Source organism: Lissotriton helveticus, chromosome 5_1 (genome assembly GCF_964261635.1).
Source record: "Lissotriton helveticus chromosome 5_1, aLisHel1.1, whole genome shotgun sequence".
Classification (NCBI taxonomy): domain Eukaryota; kingdom Metazoa; phylum Chordata; class Amphibia; order Caudata; family Salamandridae; genus Lissotriton; species Lissotriton helveticus.
In genome coordinates, this window is record NC_136065.1 from 1,647,366,116 (window position 1) to 1,647,381,348 (window position 15,233).

Genomic DNA, 15,233 nt, shown 5'->3' on the forward strand with positions numbered 1-15,233 from the left:
TGACCTTGGATGGGTGGGCTGGATAAAGAAGTGAACCTGATTTCGGGAAAAGGAGTATCGTGATGGGGATGAGGAAAAGAGAACATGGACCACATTCACAAGTTAGAGAAATAAATATATTAGGTTGAATGGTTTTAAAAAGTTAACTTTGAGCATGAATTGTTTTTTTAAACTGCAAAGAATAAAAAAAATCAATGTGGGATTGGAGGCACAATCTGAGCAGAAAGCACCATAAGCTGCTATGGTGCAACTCTTATGCTGACTAGAAACATTAATATGATGACGCTCTTCTTTTGATATGTCTTTCAGTTAAATTTTATTGTAAGTAGCTGATACAGCACTGTTTGCAGCTCCTCAGTATATGGTTATCCCGTGACAACAATGTTTTCATCATATTTATTATTCTACAAATGTATTTTTAAATGCACTGATGTGGTGTTTGCCTGCTATGCAAGACGGCACATCATGGAATGTTTATAAGGAGCATCGAATAGGATTGTGATATTTGCACCTGGAAGAGTCGGACACGCAGATCCTGAAAAGAAGTAAAAACTCTCTAGCAAGGGCCGTCTTTCCCCTGAGTTTATTCTTTACTTTTAGTGAAATGGTTTATGAAAAACCAGTAAGCTGCTCCAGGTGAGGCTCGAACTCACAACCTCGGCATGCCTCAATGCAAGTACTGCTGTATAAGTACCGCGCGCTAACCGATTGCGCCACTGGAGCTCACTGCTCTCATACCTCCCCAGTTGAGCCATCTAGAGCTGACCAAGTAGATACTGGCACTGCTCCCTTATTCACTGTGCAAGATCGACTCACATGCTTGCATGTTATCATGACTATTAAAAACTACAGTCCTAATGGAACAGATTTGATAATTCTGCTATATCATGTGCTCTGTCTATTGAACACCACATATATTTGCCAGTTCTGACACAGTCTAGGAGAAACTTATGATTATTTGTAATTAGCACATCGTAAGAATTTCCTAAAAAATGAAACATAGTCACCTAAGGCAGACGAGGTGGCCGAGTGGTTAAGGCGATGGACTGCTAATCCATTGTGCTCTGCACGCGTGGGTTCGAATCCCACCTTCGTCGGAACACCATCAGACACTCTTTTGAAGGTGGGCATGTCTCGTAGTACAATTACACTCTCTTTCAAGACACAGCCATAATCCACTAGAAGGGCCCAACTGACTATTCCATTTTGGCAATTATGTCAAATTAAGGGAAGTGTTTTGTGCTTAATTGAAATTAGATCTTTCATGAAGTGTCCAGAGGATTGCCTTTCCCTCACTCCTGGCCTTCTAACTAACCCTTGTCGTAGTGGGCGTAGTGGGGCTCCGCGGAGCTACGCGGAGTGGGCGAGAAGCTACGCCCACTCCCGCACTCCGCGTAGCCCCACTACGCACCTCCCTCCCGCTCTCCCCTACATACATTATTTAAGCAACTACCCTTAATAAAACAATTTTAAAGCACTTACCGTGTCCGGAGCTCGTCCGGGGCTCCCTCTTGGAATAGCGTCGTCCTGGATACCAATGCGCATGCGCGGGAGGCCGCGCATGCGCATTGGTATCCAGGAAGGGACGCTATTCCAAGAGGGAGCCCCGGAAGAGCCCCGGACATGGTAAGTGCTTTAAAAATTGTTTTATTAAGGTTAGTTGCTTAAATAATGTATGTAGGGGAGGGCGGGAGGGAGGCGGGTGGCGGCCGAATCGGCTACGCACACGGAGTGGGCGTAGTGTTGCCGGCTACGCTGTCTACGCAAAATGCGTAGAAGGCAACACTATGCCTACTCCGTGGGCGTAGCCGATTCGGACGCCCAGGGTTACTTCTAACCAGTTTGGATAGATAGACTGATAAGAAAGCAGCTCTTACTCCTAAAGTTTCAGCCATCTCAAGTGTATGACTGTTGACATATGTCTGCCCCACAGAGACAGATCACTTCTAATAAGTGAGTTCTCTATCTGTCACTGATTGTGGACATACTAACTAGAGCTATCAGTATGGTCATAAATGTGAATACTCTTATGTTCTCAAATCAAAATGGAGTTTTTCCTACTTCCAAGAAAAGTGTCTTAAGCATGCTCTTCAATTTGTGCACGCATGTAGACATTCAAATGCAACTGCATTTCCATACAGAGTCTCAAAATCATAGATATCTTCATACCGCAGTAAGAATACATGAAGCGATTTACATACTGCAGGCAGGCTGGCCTTGTAGCTCAGTGGCAGAGCACTGGTCTTGTAAACCAGGGGTCATGAGTTCAAGCCTCATCAGGGCCTTTTTATATGTGAGTTTCTGTATGTTGTTTCCAAGTCATTCTTTCTAGGAATCACACCTTGTCTTAAGTTTGCTTATTGACAAGCTTCCCTTTCCTGCTTTCATCGTATCAAGAAGACTTCATGAAAACCATTGAACCATAAACTATCGCCTCACCCCTTCCGATCGCCTGACGAACGCCTGACAAACGCCATTCTCACCCCGCCGGGCAAGCCCTGCCGGGCAAAGCCAAATAAGCCATGCATATTTGAAGTTCCTTTGAAAGTCAGAGCGAGGACTATGACCTCTGTTCCGACTGAGTCTGCATCCACAGAAAGGATGAAATAAGGATCTAGAAATTTCACTAAGGAGATGTGAACTTCATCCCCCTTAAAATACTTTTCCTCCCAGATTCCCCGGCTCTTAGTCAAATGAGGTTAATCTTCAAAACCCCACCCCCACTAACCATAAATATCCGACTCTCCTGCTGTCCATTCAAATGATACAAGGTATCTTGTACATAGAGAGAATGTGAGAAAAAGCAGAATCGCTTCATAGATTTGGTGACCTTGGATGGGTGGGCTGGATAAAGAAGTGAACCTGATTTCGGGAAAAGGAGTATCGTGATGGGGATGAGGAAAAGAGAACATGGACCACATTCACAAGTTAGAGAAATAAATATATTAGGTTGAATGGTTTTAAAAAGTTAACTTTGAGCATGAATTGTTTTTTAAACTGCAAAGAATAAAAAAAATCAATGTGGGATTGGAGGCACAATCTGAGCAGAAAGCACCATAAGCTGCTATGGTGCAACTCTTATGCTGACTAGAAACATTAATATGATGACGCTCTTCTTTTGATATGTCTTTCAGTTAAATTTTATTGTAAGTAGCTGATACAGCACTGTTTGCAGCTCCTCAGTATATGGTTATCCCGTGACAACAATGTTTTCATCATATTTATTATTCTACAAATGTATTTTTAAATGCACTGATGTGGTGTTTGCATGCTATGCAAGACGGCACATCATGGAATGTTTATAAGGAGCATCGAATAGGATTGTGATATTTGCACCTGGAAGAGTCGGACACGCAGATCCTGAAAAGAAGTAAAAACTCTCTAGCAAGGGCCGTCTTTCCCCTGAGTTTATTCTTTACTTTTAGTGAAATGGTTTATGAAAAACCAGTAAGCTGCTCCAGGTGAGGCTCGAACTCACAACCTCAATGCAAGTACGGCTGTATAAGTACCGCGCGCTAACCTATTGCGCCACTGGAGCTCACTGTTCTCATACCTCCCCAGTTGAGCCATCTAGAGCTGACCAAGTAGATACTGGCACTGCTCCCTTATTCACTGTGCAAGATCGACTCACATGCTAGCATGTTATCATGACTATTAAAAACTACAGTCCTAATGGAACAGATTTGATAATTCTGCTATATCGTGTGCTCTGTCTATTGAACACCACATATATTTGCCAGTTCTGACACAGTCTAGGAGAAACTTATGATTATTTGTAATTAGCACATCGTAAGAATTTCCTAAAAAATGAAACATAGTCACCTAAGGCAGATGAGGTGGCCGAGTGGTTAAGGCAATGGACTGCTAATCCATTGTGCTCTGCACGCGTGGGTTCGAATCCCACCTTCGTCGGAACACCATCAGACACTCTTTTGAAGGTGGGCATGTCTCGTAGTACAATTACACTCTCTTTCAAGACACAGCCATAATCCACTAGAAGGGCCCAACTGACTATTCCATTTTGGCAATTATGTCAAATTAAGGGAAGTGTTTTGTGCTTAATTGAAATTAGATCTTTCATGAAGTGTCCAGAGGATTGCCTTTCCCTCACTCCTGGCCTTCTAACTAACCCTGGTCGTAGTGGGCGTAGTGGGGCTCCGCGGAGCTACGCGGAGTGGGCGAGAAGCTACGCCCACTCCCGCACTCCGCGTAGCCCCACTACGCACCTCCCTCCCGCTCTCCCCTACATACATTATTTAAGCAACTACCCTTAATAAAACAATTTTAAAGCACTTACCGTGTCCGGAGCTCGTCCGGGGCTCCCTCTTGGAATAGCGTCGTCCTGGATACCAATGCGCATGCGCGGGAGGCCGCGCATGCGCATTGGTATCCAGGAAGGGACGCTATTCCAAGAGGGAGCCCCGGAAGAGCCCCGGACATGGTGAGTGCTTTAAAAATTGTTTTATTAAGGTTAGTTGCTTAAATAATGTATGTAGGGGAGGGCGGGAGGGAGGCGGGTGGCGGCCGAATCGGCTACGCACACGGAGTGGGCGTAGTGTTGCCGGCTACGCTGTCTACGCAAAATGCGTAGAAGGCAACACTACGCCTACTCCGTGGGCGTAGCCGATTCGGACGCCCAGGGTTACTTCTAACCAGTTTGGATAGATAGACTGATAAGAAAGCAGCTCTTACTCCTAAAGTTTCAGCCATCTCAAGTGTATGACTGTTGACATATGTCTGCCCCACAGAGACAGATCACTTCTAATAAGTGAGTTCTCTATCTGTCACTGATTGTGGACATACTAACTAGAGCTATCAGTATGGTCATAAATGTGAATACTCTTATGTTCTCAAATCAAAATGGAGTTTTTCCTACTTCCAAGAAAAGTGTCTTAAGCATGCTCTTCAATTTGTGCACGCATGTAGACATTCAAATGCAACTGCATTTCCATACAGAGTCTCAAAATCATAGATTTCTTCATACCGCAGTAAGAATACACGAAGCGATTTACATACTGCAAGCAGGCTGGCCTTGTAGCTCAGTGGCAGAGCACTGGTCTTGTAAACCAGGGGTCATGAGTTCAAGCCTCATCAGGGCCTTTTTATATGTGAGTTTCTGTATGTTGTTTCCAAGTCATTCTTTCTAGGACTCACACCTTGTCTTAAGTTTGCTTATTGACAAGCTTCCCTTTCCTGCTTTCATCGTATCAAGAAGACTTCATGAAAACCATTGAACCATAAACTATCGCCTCACCCCTTCCGATCGCCTGACGAATGCCTGACAAACGCCATTCTCACCCCGCCGGGCAAGCCCTGCCGGGCAAAGCCAAATAAGCCATGCATATTTGAAGTTCCTTTGAAAGTCAGAGCGAGGACTATGACCTCTGTTCCGACTGAGTCTGCATCCACAGAAAGGATGAAATAAGGATCTAGAAATTTCACCAAGGAGATGTGAACTTCATCCCCCTTAAAATACTTTTCCTCCCAGATGCCCCGGCTCTTAGTCAAATGAGGTTAATCTTCAAAACCCCACCCCCACTAACCATAAATATCCGACTCTCCTGCTGTCCATTCAAATGATACAAGGTATCTTGTACATAGAGAGAATGTGAGAAAAAGCAGAATCGCTTCATAGATTTGGTGACCTTGTATGGGTGGGCTGGATAAAGAAGTGAACCTGATTTCGGGAAAAGGAGTATCGTGATGGGGATGAGGAAAAGAGAACATGGACCACATTCACAAGTTAGAGAAATAAATATATTAGGTTGAATGGTTTTAAAAAGTTAACTTTGAGCATGAATTGTTTTTTAAACTGCAAAGAATAAAAAAAATCAATGTGGGATTGGAGGCACAATCTGAGCAGAAAGCACCATAAGCTGCTATGGTGCAACTCTTATGTTGACTAGAAACATTAATATGATGACGCTCTTCTTTTGATATGTCTTTCAGTTAAATTTTATTGTAAGTAGCTGATACAGCACTGTTTGCAGCTCCTCAGTATATGGTTATCCCGTGACAACAATGTTTTCATCATATTTATTATTCTACAAATGTATTTTTAAATGCACTGATGTGGTGTTTGCATGCTATGCAAGACGGCACATCATGGAATGTTTATAAGGAGCATCGAATAGGATTGTGATATTTGCACCTGGAAGAGTCGGACACGCAGATCCTGAAAAGAAGTAAAAACTCTCTAGCAAGGGCCGTCTTTCCCCTGAGTTTATTCTTTACTTTTAGTGAAATGGTTTATGAAAAACCAGTAAGCTGCTCCAGGTGAGGCTCGAACTCACAACCTCGGCATGCCTCAATGCAAGTACTGCTGTATAAGTACTGCGCGCTAACCGATTGCGCCACTGGAGCTCACTGTTCTCATACCTCCCCAGTTGAGCCATCTAGAGCTGACCAAGTAGATACTGGCACTGCTCCCTTATTCACTGTGCAAGATCGACTCACATGCTAGCATGTTATCATGACTATTAAAAACTACAGTCCTAATGGAACAGATTTGATAATTCTGCTATATCATGTGCTCTGTCTATTGAACACCACATATATTTGCCAGTTCTGACACAGTCTAGGAGAAACTTATGATTATTTGTAATTAGCACATCGTAAGAATTTCATAAAAAATGAAACATAGTCACCTAAGGCAGACGAGGTGGCCGAGTGGTTAAGGCGATGGACTGCTAATCCATTGTGCTCTGCACGCGTGGGTTCGAATCCCACCTTCGTCGGAACGCCATCAGACACTCTTTTGAAGGTGGGCATGTCTCGTAGTACAATTACACTCTCTTTCAAGACACAGCCATAATCCACTAGAAGGGCCCAACTGACTATTCCATTTTGGCAATTATGTCAAATTAAGGGAAGTGTTTTGTGCTTAATTGAAATTAGATCTTTCATGAAGTGTCCAGAGGATTACCTTTCCCTCACTCCTGGCCTTCTAACTAACCCTGGTCGTAGTGGGCGTAGTGGGGCTCCGCGGAGCTACGCGGAGTGGGCGAGAAGCTACGCCCACTCCCGCACTCCGCGTAGCCCCACTACGCACCTCCCTCCCGCTCTCCCCTACATACATTATTTAAGCAACTACCCTTAATAAAACAATTTTAAAGCACTTACCGTGTCCGGAGCTCGTCCGGGGCTCCCTCTTGGAATAGTGTCGTCCTGGATACCAATGCGCATGCGCAGGAGGCCGCGCATGCGCATTGGTATCCAGGAAGGGACGCTATTCCAAGAGGGAGCCCCGGAAGAGCCCCGGACATGGTAAGTGCTTTAAAAATTGTTTTATTAAGGTTAGTTGCTTAAATAATGTATGTAGGGGAGGGCGGGAGGGAGGCGGGTGGCGGCCGAATCGGCTACGCACACGGAGTGGGCGTAGTGTTGCCGGCTACGCTGTCTACGCAAAATGCGTAGAAGGCAACACTACGCCTACTCGTGGGCGTAGCCGATTCGGACGCCCAGGGTTACTTCTAACCAGTTTGGATAGATAGACTGATAAGAAAGCAGCTCTTACTCCTAAAGTTTCAGCCATCTCAAGTGTATGACTGTTGACATATGTCTGCCCCACAGAGACAGATCACTTCTAATAAGTGAGTTCTCTATCTGTCACTGATTGTGGACATACTAACTAGAGCTATCAGTATGGTCATAAATGTGAATATTCTTATGTTCTCAAATCAAAATGGAGTTTTTCCTACTTCCAAGAAAAGTGTCTTAAGCATGCTCTTCAATTTGTGCACGCATGTAGACATTCAAATGCAACTGCATTTCCATACAGAGTCTCAAAATCATAGATATCTTCATACCGCAGTAAGAATACATGAAGCGATTTACATACTGCAGGCAGGCTGGCCTTGTAGCTCAGTGGCAGAGCACTGGTCTTGTAAACCAGGGGTCATGAGTTCAAGCCTCATCAGGGCCTTTTTATATGTGAGTTTCTGTATGTTGTTTCCAAGTCATTCTTTCTAGGAGTCACACCTTGTCTTAAGTTTGCTTATTGACAAGCTTCCCTTTCCTGCTTTCATCGTATCAAGAAGACTTCATGAAAACCATTGAACCATAAACTATCGCCTCACCCCTTCCGATCGCCTGACGATCGCCTGACGAACGCCTGACAAACGCCATTCTCACCCCGCCGGGCAAAGCCAAATAAGCCATGCATATTTGAAGTTCCTTTGAAAGTCAGAGCGAGGACTATGACCTCTGTTCCGACTGAGTCTGCATCCACAGAAAGGATGAAATAAGGATCTAGAAATTTCACCAAGGAGATGTGAACTTCATCCCCCTCAAAATACTTTTCCTCCCAGATGCCCCGGCTCTTAGTCAAATGAGGTTAATCTTCAAAACCCCACCCCCACTAACCATAAATATCCGACTCTCCTGCTGTCCATTCAAATGATACAAGGTATCTTGTACATAGAGAGAATGTGAGAAAAAGCAGAATCGCTTCATAGATTTGGTGACCTTGGATGGGTGGGCTGGATAAAGAAGTGAACCTGATTTCGGGAAAAGGAGTATCGTGATGGGGATGAGGAAAAGAGAACATGGACCACATTCACAAGTTAGAGAAATAAATATATTAGGTTGAATGGTTTTAAAAAGTTAACTTTGAGCATGAATTGTTTTTTTAAACTGCAAAGAATAAAAAAAATCAATGTGGGATTGGAGGCACAATCTGAGCAGAAAGCACCATAAGCTGCTATGGTGCAACTCTTATGCTGACTAGAAACATTAATATGATGACGCTCTTCTTTTGATATGTCTTTCAGTTAAATTTTATTGTAAGTAGCTGATACAGCACTGTTTGCAGCTCCTCAGTATATGGTTATCCCGTGACAACAATGTTTTCATCATATTTATTATTCTACAAATGTATTTTTAAATGCACTGATGTGGTGTTTGCCTGCTATGCAAGACGGCACATCATGGAATGTTTATAAGGAGCATCGAATAGGATTGTGATATTTGCACCTGGAAGAGTCGGACACGCAGATCCTGAAAAGAAGTAAAAACTCTCTAGCAAGGGCCGTCTTTCCCCTGAGTTTATTCTTTACTTTTAGTGAAATGGTTTATGAAAAACCAGTAAGCTGCTCCAGGTGAGGCTCGAACTCACAACCTCGGCATGCCTCAATGCAAGTACTGCTGTATAAGCACCGCGCGCTAACCGATTGCGCCACTGGAGCTCACTGTTCTCATACCTCCCCAGTTGAGCCATCTAGAGCTGACCAAGTAGATACTGGCACTGCTCCCTTATTCACTGTGCAAGATCGACTCACATGCTTGCATGTTATCATGACTATTAAAAACTACAGTCCTAATGGAACAGATTTGATAATTCTGCTATATCATGTGCTCTGTCTATTGAACACCACATATATTTGCCAGTTCTGACACAGTCTAGGAGAAACTTATGATTATTTGTAATTAGCACATCGTAAGAATTTCCTAAAAAATGAAACATAGTCACCTAAGGCAGACGAGGTGGCCGAGTGGTTAAGGCGATGGACTGCTAATCCATTGTGCTCTGCACGCGTGGGTTCGAATCCCACCTTCGTCGGAACACCATCAGACACTCTTTTGAAGGTGGGCATGTCTCGTAGTACAATTACACTCTCTTTCAAGACACAGCCATAATCCACTAGAAGGGCCCAACTGACTATTCCATTTTGGCAATTATGTCAAATTAAGGGAAGTGTTTTGTGCTTAATTGAAATTAGATCTTTCATGAAGTGTCCAGAGGATTGCCTTTCCCTCACTCCTGGCCTTCTAACTAACCCTGGTCGTAGTGGGCATAGTGGGGCTCCGCGGAGCTACGCGGAGTGGGCGAGAAGCTACGCCCACTCCCGCACTCCGCGTAGCCCCACTACGCACCTCCCTCCCGCTCTCCCCTACATACATTATTTAAGCAACTACCCTTAATAAAACAATTTTAAAGCACTTACCGTGTCCGGAGCTCGTCCGGGGCTCCCTCTTGGAATAGCGTCGTCCTGGATACCAATGCGCATGCGCGGGAGGCCGCGCATGCGCATTGGTATCCAGGAAGGGACGCTATTCCAAGAGGGAGCCCCGGAAGAGCCCCGGACATGGTAAGTGCTTTAAAAATTGTTTTATTAAGGTTAGTTGCTTAAATAATGTATGTAGGGGAGGGCGGGAGGGAGGCGGGTGGCGGCCGAATCGGCTACGCACACGGAGTGGGCGTAGTGTTGCCGGCTACGCTGTCTACGCAAAATGCGTAGAAGGCAACACTATGCCTACTCCGTGGGCGTAGCCGATTCGGACGCCCAGGGTTACTTCTAACCAGTTTGGATAGATAGACTGATAAGAAAGCAGCTCTTACTCCTAAAGTTTCAGCCATCTCAAGTGTTTGACTGTTGACATATGTCTGCCCCACAGAGACAGATCACTTCTAATAAGTGAGTTCTCTATCTGTCACTGATTGTGGACATACTAACTAGAGCTATCAGTATGGTCATAAATGTGAATACTCTTATGTTCTCAAATCAAAATGGAGTTTTTCCTACTTCCAAGAAAAGTGTCTTAAGCATGCTCTTCAATTTGTGCACGCATGTAGACATTCAAATGCAACTGCATTTCCATACAGAGTCTCAAAATCATAGATATCTTCATACCGCAGTAAGAATACACGAAGCGATTTACATACTGCAGGCAGGCTGGCCTTGTAGCTCAGTGGCAGAGCACTGGTCTTGTAAACCAGGGGTCATGAGTTCAAGCCTCATCAGGGCCTTTTTATATGTGAGTTTCTGTATGTTGTTTCCAAGTCATTCTTTCTAGGAATCACACCTTGTCTTAAGTTTGCTTATTGACAAGCTTCCCTTTCCTGCTTTCATCGTATCAAGAAGACTTCATGAAAACCATTGAACCATAAACTATCGCCTCACCCCTTCCGATCGCCTGACGAACGCCTGACAAACGCCATTCTCACCCCGCCGGGCAAGCCCTGCCGGGCAAAGCCAAATAAGCCATGCATATTTGAAGTTCCTTTGAAAGTCAGAGCGAGGACTATGACCTCTGTTCCGACTGAGTCTGCATCCACAGAAAGGATGAAATAAGGATCTAGAAATTTCACTAAGGAGATGTGAACTTCATCCCCCTTAAAATACTTTTCCTCCCAGATTCCCCGGCTCTTAGTCAAATGAGGTTAATCTTCAAAACCCCACCCCCACTAACCATAAATATCCGACTCTCCTGCTGTCCATTCAAATGATACAAGGTATCTTGTACATAGAGAGAATGTGAGAAAAAGCAGAATCGCTTCATAGATTTGGTGACCTTGGATGGGTGGGCTGGATAAAGAAGTGAACCTGATTTCGGGAAAAGGAGTATCGTGATGGGGATGAGGAAAAGAGAACATGGACCACATTCACAAGTTAGAGAAATAAATATATTAGGTTGAATGGTTTTAAAAAGTTAACTTTGAGCATGAATTGTTTTTTAAACTGCAAAGAATAAAAAAAATCAATGTGGGATTGGAGGCACAATCTGAGCAGAAAGCACCATAAGCTGCTATGGTGCAACTCTTATGCTGACTAGAAACATTAATATGATGACGCTCTTCTTTTGATATGTCTTTCAGTTAAATTTTATTGTAAGTAGCTGATACAGCACTGTTTGCAGCTCCTCAGTATATGGTTATCCCGTGACAACAATGTTTTCATCATATTTATTATTCTACAAATGTATTTTTAAATGCACTGATGTGGTGTTTGCATGCTATGCAAGACGGCACATCATGGAATGTTTATAAGGAGCATCGAATAGGATTGTGATATTTGCACCTGGAAGAGTCGGACACGCAGATCCTGAAAAGAAGTAAAAACTCTCTAGCAAGGGCCGTCTTTCCCCTGAGTTTATTCTTTACTTTTAGTGAAATGGTTTATGAAAAACCAGTAAGCTGCTCCAGGTGAGGCTCGAACTCACAATCTCAATGCAAGTACGGCTGTATAAGTACCGCGCGCTAACCTATTGCGCCACTGGAGCTCACTGTTCTCATACCTCCCCAGGTGAGCCATCTAGAGCTGACCAAGTAGATACTGGCACTGCTCCCTTATTCACTGTGCAAGATCGACTCACATGCTAGCATGTTATCATGACTATTAAAAACTACAGTCCTAATGGAACAGATTTGATAATTCTGCTATATCATGTGCTCTGTCTATTGAACACCACATATATTTGCCAGTTCTGACACAGTCTAGGAGAAACTTATGATTATTTGTAATTAGCACATCGTAAGAATTTCCTAAAAAATGAAACATAGTCACCTAAGGCAGATGAGGTGGCCGAGTGGTTAAGGCGATGGACTGCTAATCCATTGTGCTCTGCACGCGTGGGTTCGAATCCCACCTTTGTCGGAACACCATCAGACACTCTTTTGAAGGTGGGCATGTCTCGTAGTACAATTACACTCTCTTTCAAGACACAGCCATAATCCACTAGAAGGGCCCAACTGACTATTCCATTTTGGCAATTATGTCAAATTAAGGGAAGTGTTTTGTGCTTAATTGAAATTAGATCTTTCATGAAGTGTCCAGAGGATTGCCTTTCCCTCACTCCTGGCCTTCTAACTAACCCTGGTCGTAGTGGGCGTAGTGGGGCTCCGCGGAGCTACGCGGAGTGGGCGAGAAGCTACGCCCACTCCCGCACTCCGCGTAGCCCCACTACGCACCTCCCTCCCGCTCTCCCCTACATACATTATTTAAGCAACTACCCTTAATAAAACAATTTTAAAGCACTTACCGTGTCCGGAGCTCGTCCGGGGCTCCCTCTTGGAATAGCGTCGTCCTGGATACCAATGCGCATGCGCGGGAGGCCGCGCATGCGCATTGGTATCCAGGAAGGGACGCTATTCCAAGAGGGAGCCCCGGAAGAGCCCCGGACATGGTAAGTGCTTTAAAAATTGTTTTATTAAGGTTAGTTGCTTAAATAATGTATGTAGGGGAGGGCGGGAGGGAGGCGTGTGGCGGCCGAATCGGCTACGCACACGGAGTGGGCGTAGTGTTGCCGGCTACGCTGTCTACGCAAAATGCGTAGAAGGCAACACTACGCCTACTCCGTGGGCGTAGCAGATTCGGACGCCCAGGGTTACTTCTAACCAGTTTGGATAGATAGACTGATAAGAAAGCAGCTCTTACTCCTAAAGTTTCAGCCATCTCAAGTGTATGACTGTTGACATATGTCTGCCCCACAGAGACAGATCACTTCTAATAAGTGAGTTCTCTATCTGTCACTGATTGTGGACATACTAACTAGAGCTATCAGTATGGTCATAAATGTGAATACTCTTATGTTCTCAAATCAAAATGGAGTTTTTCCTACTTCCAAGAAAAGTGTCTTAAGCATGCTCTTCAATTTGTGCACGCATGTAGACATTCAAATGCAACTGCATTTCCATACAGAGTCTCAAAATCATAGATATCTTCATACCGCAGTAAGAATACACGAAGCGATTTACATACTGCAGGCAGGCTGGCCTTGTAGCTCAGTGGCAGAGCACTGGTCTTGTAAACCAGGGGTCATGAGTTCAAGCCTCATCAGGGCCTTTTTATATGTGAGTTTCTGTATGTTGTTTCCAAGTCATTCTTTCTAGGAATCACACCTTGTCTTAAGTTTGCTTATTGACAAGCTTCCCTTTCCTGCTTTCATCGTATCAAGAAGACTTCATGAAAACCATTGAACCATAAACTATCGCCTCACCCCTTCCGATCGCCTGACGAACGCCTGACAAACGCCATTCTCACCCCGCCGGACAAGCCCTGCCGGGCAAAGCCAAATAAGCCATGCATATTTGAAGTTCCTTTGAAAGTCAGAGCGAGGACTATGACCTCTGTTCCGACTGAGTCTGCATCCACAGAAAGGATGAAATAAGGATCTAGAAATTTCACTAAGGAGATGTGAACTTCATCCCCCTTAAAATACTTTTCCTCCCAGATTCCCCGGCTCTTAGTCAAATGAGGTTAATCTTCAAAACCCCACCCCCACTAACCATAAATATCCGACTCTCCTGCTGTCCATTCAAATGATACAAGGTATCTTGTACATAGAGAGAATGTGAGAAAAAGCAGAATCGCTTCATAGATTTGGTGACCTTGGATGGGTGGGCTGGATAAAGAAGTGAACCTGATTTCGGGAAAAGGAGTATCGTGATGGGGATGAGGAAAAGAGAACATGGACCACATTCACAAGTTAGAGAAATAAATATATTAGGTTGAATGGTTTTAAAAAGTTAACTTTGAGCATGAATTGTTTTTTAAACTGCAAAGAATAAAAAAAATCAATGTGGGATTGGAGGCACAATCTGAGCAGAAAGCACCATAAGCTGCTATGGTGCAACTCTTATGTTGACTAGAAACATTAATATGATGACGCTCTTCTTTTGATATGTCTTTCAGTTAAATTTTATTGTAAGTAGCTGATACAGCACTGTTTGCAGCTCCTCAGTATATGGTTATCCCGTGACAACAATGTTTTCATCATATTTATTATTCTACAAATGTATTTTTAAATGCACTGATGTGGTGTTTGCATGCTATGCAAGACGGCACATCATGGAATGTTTATAAGAGGCATCGAATAGGATTGTGATATTTGCACCTGGAAGAGTCGGACACGCAGATCCTGAAAAGAAGTAAAAACTCTCTAGCAAGGGCCGTCTTTCCCCTGAGTTTAATCTTTAATTTTAGGGAAATGGTTTATGAAAAACCAGTAAGCTGCTCCAGGTGAGGCTCGAACTCACAACCTCGGCATGCCTCAATGCAAGTACTGCTGTATAAGTACCGCGCGCTAACCGATTGCGCCACTGGAGCTCACTGTTCTCATACCTCCCCAGTTGAGCCATCTAGAGCTGACCAAGTAGATACTGGCACTGCTCCCTTATTCACTGTGCAAGATCGACTCACATGCTAGCATGTTATCATGACTATTAAAAACTACAGTCCTAATGGAACAGATTTGATAATTCTGCTATATCATGTGCTCTGTCTATTGAACACCACATATATTTGCCAGTTCTGACACAGTCTAGGAGAAACTTATGATTATTTGTAATTAGAACATCGTAAGAATTTCCTAAAAAATGAAACATAGTCACCTAAGGCAGACGAGGTGGCCGAGTGGTTAAGGCGATGGACTGCTAATCCATTGTGCTCTGCACGCGTGGGTTCGAATTCCACCTTCGTCGGAATGCCATCAGACACTCTTTTGAAGGTGGACAT

General features: G+C 44.0%; 15 non-coding genes across 15 annotated transcripts; 11 read left to right on the forward strand and 4 right to left on the reverse strand.

The window, feature by feature from the left end:
* Positions 1-628: 628 nt before the first annotated feature.
* Positions 629-723, reverse strand: TRNAI-UAU (transfer RNA isoleucine (anticodon UAU)). The gene is made up of 2 exons: positions 686-723; positions 629-664 (listed from the first exon to the last, which is right to left on the reverse strand). It is a non-coding gene; the product is annotated as a tRNA-Ile (tRNA).
* A 292-nt stretch (positions 724-1,015) lies between these two features.
* On the forward strand, positions 1,016-1,097 carry TRNAS-GCU (transfer RNA serine (anticodon GCU)). The gene has a single exon. It is a non-coding gene; the product is annotated as a tRNA-Ser (tRNA).
* Positions 1,098-2,213: 1,116 nt separating this feature from the next.
* TRNAT-UGU (transfer RNA threonine (anticodon UGU)) lies at positions 2,214-2,285 on the forward strand. The gene has a single exon. It is a non-coding gene; the product is annotated as a tRNA-Thr (tRNA).
* A 1,545-nt stretch (positions 2,286-3,830) lies between these two features.
* TRNAS-GCU (transfer RNA serine (anticodon GCU)) lies at positions 3,831-3,912 on the forward strand. Its single transcript has one exon. It is a non-coding gene; the product is annotated as a tRNA-Ser (tRNA).
* A 1,116-nt stretch (positions 3,913-5,028) lies between these two features.
* TRNAT-UGU (transfer RNA threonine (anticodon UGU)) lies at positions 5,029-5,100 on the forward strand. The gene has a single exon. It is a non-coding gene; the product is annotated as a tRNA-Thr (tRNA).
* A 1,168-nt stretch (positions 5,101-6,268) lies between these two features.
* TRNAI-UAU (transfer RNA isoleucine (anticodon UAU)) lies at positions 6,269-6,363 on the reverse strand. Its single transcript has 2 exons — positions 6,326-6,363; positions 6,269-6,304 (listed from the first exon to the last, which is right to left on the reverse strand). It is a non-coding gene; the product is annotated as a tRNA-Ile (tRNA).
* A 292-nt stretch (positions 6,364-6,655) lies between these two features.
* On the forward strand, positions 6,656-6,737 carry TRNAS-GCU (transfer RNA serine (anticodon GCU)). The gene has a single exon. It is a non-coding gene; the product is annotated as a tRNA-Ser (tRNA).
* Positions 6,738-7,852: 1,115 nt separating this feature from the next.
* TRNAT-UGU (transfer RNA threonine (anticodon UGU)) lies at positions 7,853-7,924 on the forward strand. The gene has a single exon. It is a non-coding gene; the product is annotated as a tRNA-Thr (tRNA).
* Positions 7,925-9,090: 1,166 nt separating this feature from the next.
* On the reverse strand, positions 9,091-9,185 carry TRNAI-UAU (transfer RNA isoleucine (anticodon UAU)). The gene is made up of 2 exons: positions 9,148-9,185; positions 9,091-9,126 (listed from the first exon to the last, which is right to left on the reverse strand). It is a non-coding gene; the product is annotated as a tRNA-Ile (tRNA).
* A 292-nt stretch (positions 9,186-9,477) lies between these two features.
* TRNAS-GCU (transfer RNA serine (anticodon GCU)) lies at positions 9,478-9,559 on the forward strand. The gene has a single exon. It is a non-coding gene; the product is annotated as a tRNA-Ser (tRNA).
* A 1,116-nt stretch (positions 9,560-10,675) lies between these two features.
* TRNAT-UGU (transfer RNA threonine (anticodon UGU)) lies at positions 10,676-10,747 on the forward strand. Its single transcript has one exon. It is a non-coding gene; the product is annotated as a tRNA-Thr (tRNA).
* Positions 10,748-12,292: 1,545 nt separating this feature from the next.
* On the forward strand, positions 12,293-12,374 carry TRNAS-GCU (transfer RNA serine (anticodon GCU)). Its single transcript has one exon. It is a non-coding gene; the product is annotated as a tRNA-Ser (tRNA).
* Positions 12,375-13,490: 1,116 nt separating this feature from the next.
* On the forward strand, positions 13,491-13,562 carry TRNAT-UGU (transfer RNA threonine (anticodon UGU)). The gene has a single exon. It is a non-coding gene; the product is annotated as a tRNA-Thr (tRNA).
* Positions 13,563-14,730: 1,168 nt separating this feature from the next.
* On the reverse strand, positions 14,731-14,825 carry TRNAI-UAU (transfer RNA isoleucine (anticodon UAU)). Its single transcript has 2 exons — positions 14,788-14,825; positions 14,731-14,766 (listed from the first exon to the last, which is right to left on the reverse strand). It is a non-coding gene; the product is annotated as a tRNA-Ile (tRNA).
* Positions 14,826-15,117: 292 nt separating this feature from the next.
* Positions 15,118-15,199, forward strand: TRNAS-GCU (transfer RNA serine (anticodon GCU)). Its single transcript has one exon. It is a non-coding gene; the product is annotated as a tRNA-Ser (tRNA).
* Positions 15,200-15,233: the final 34 nt, after the last annotated feature.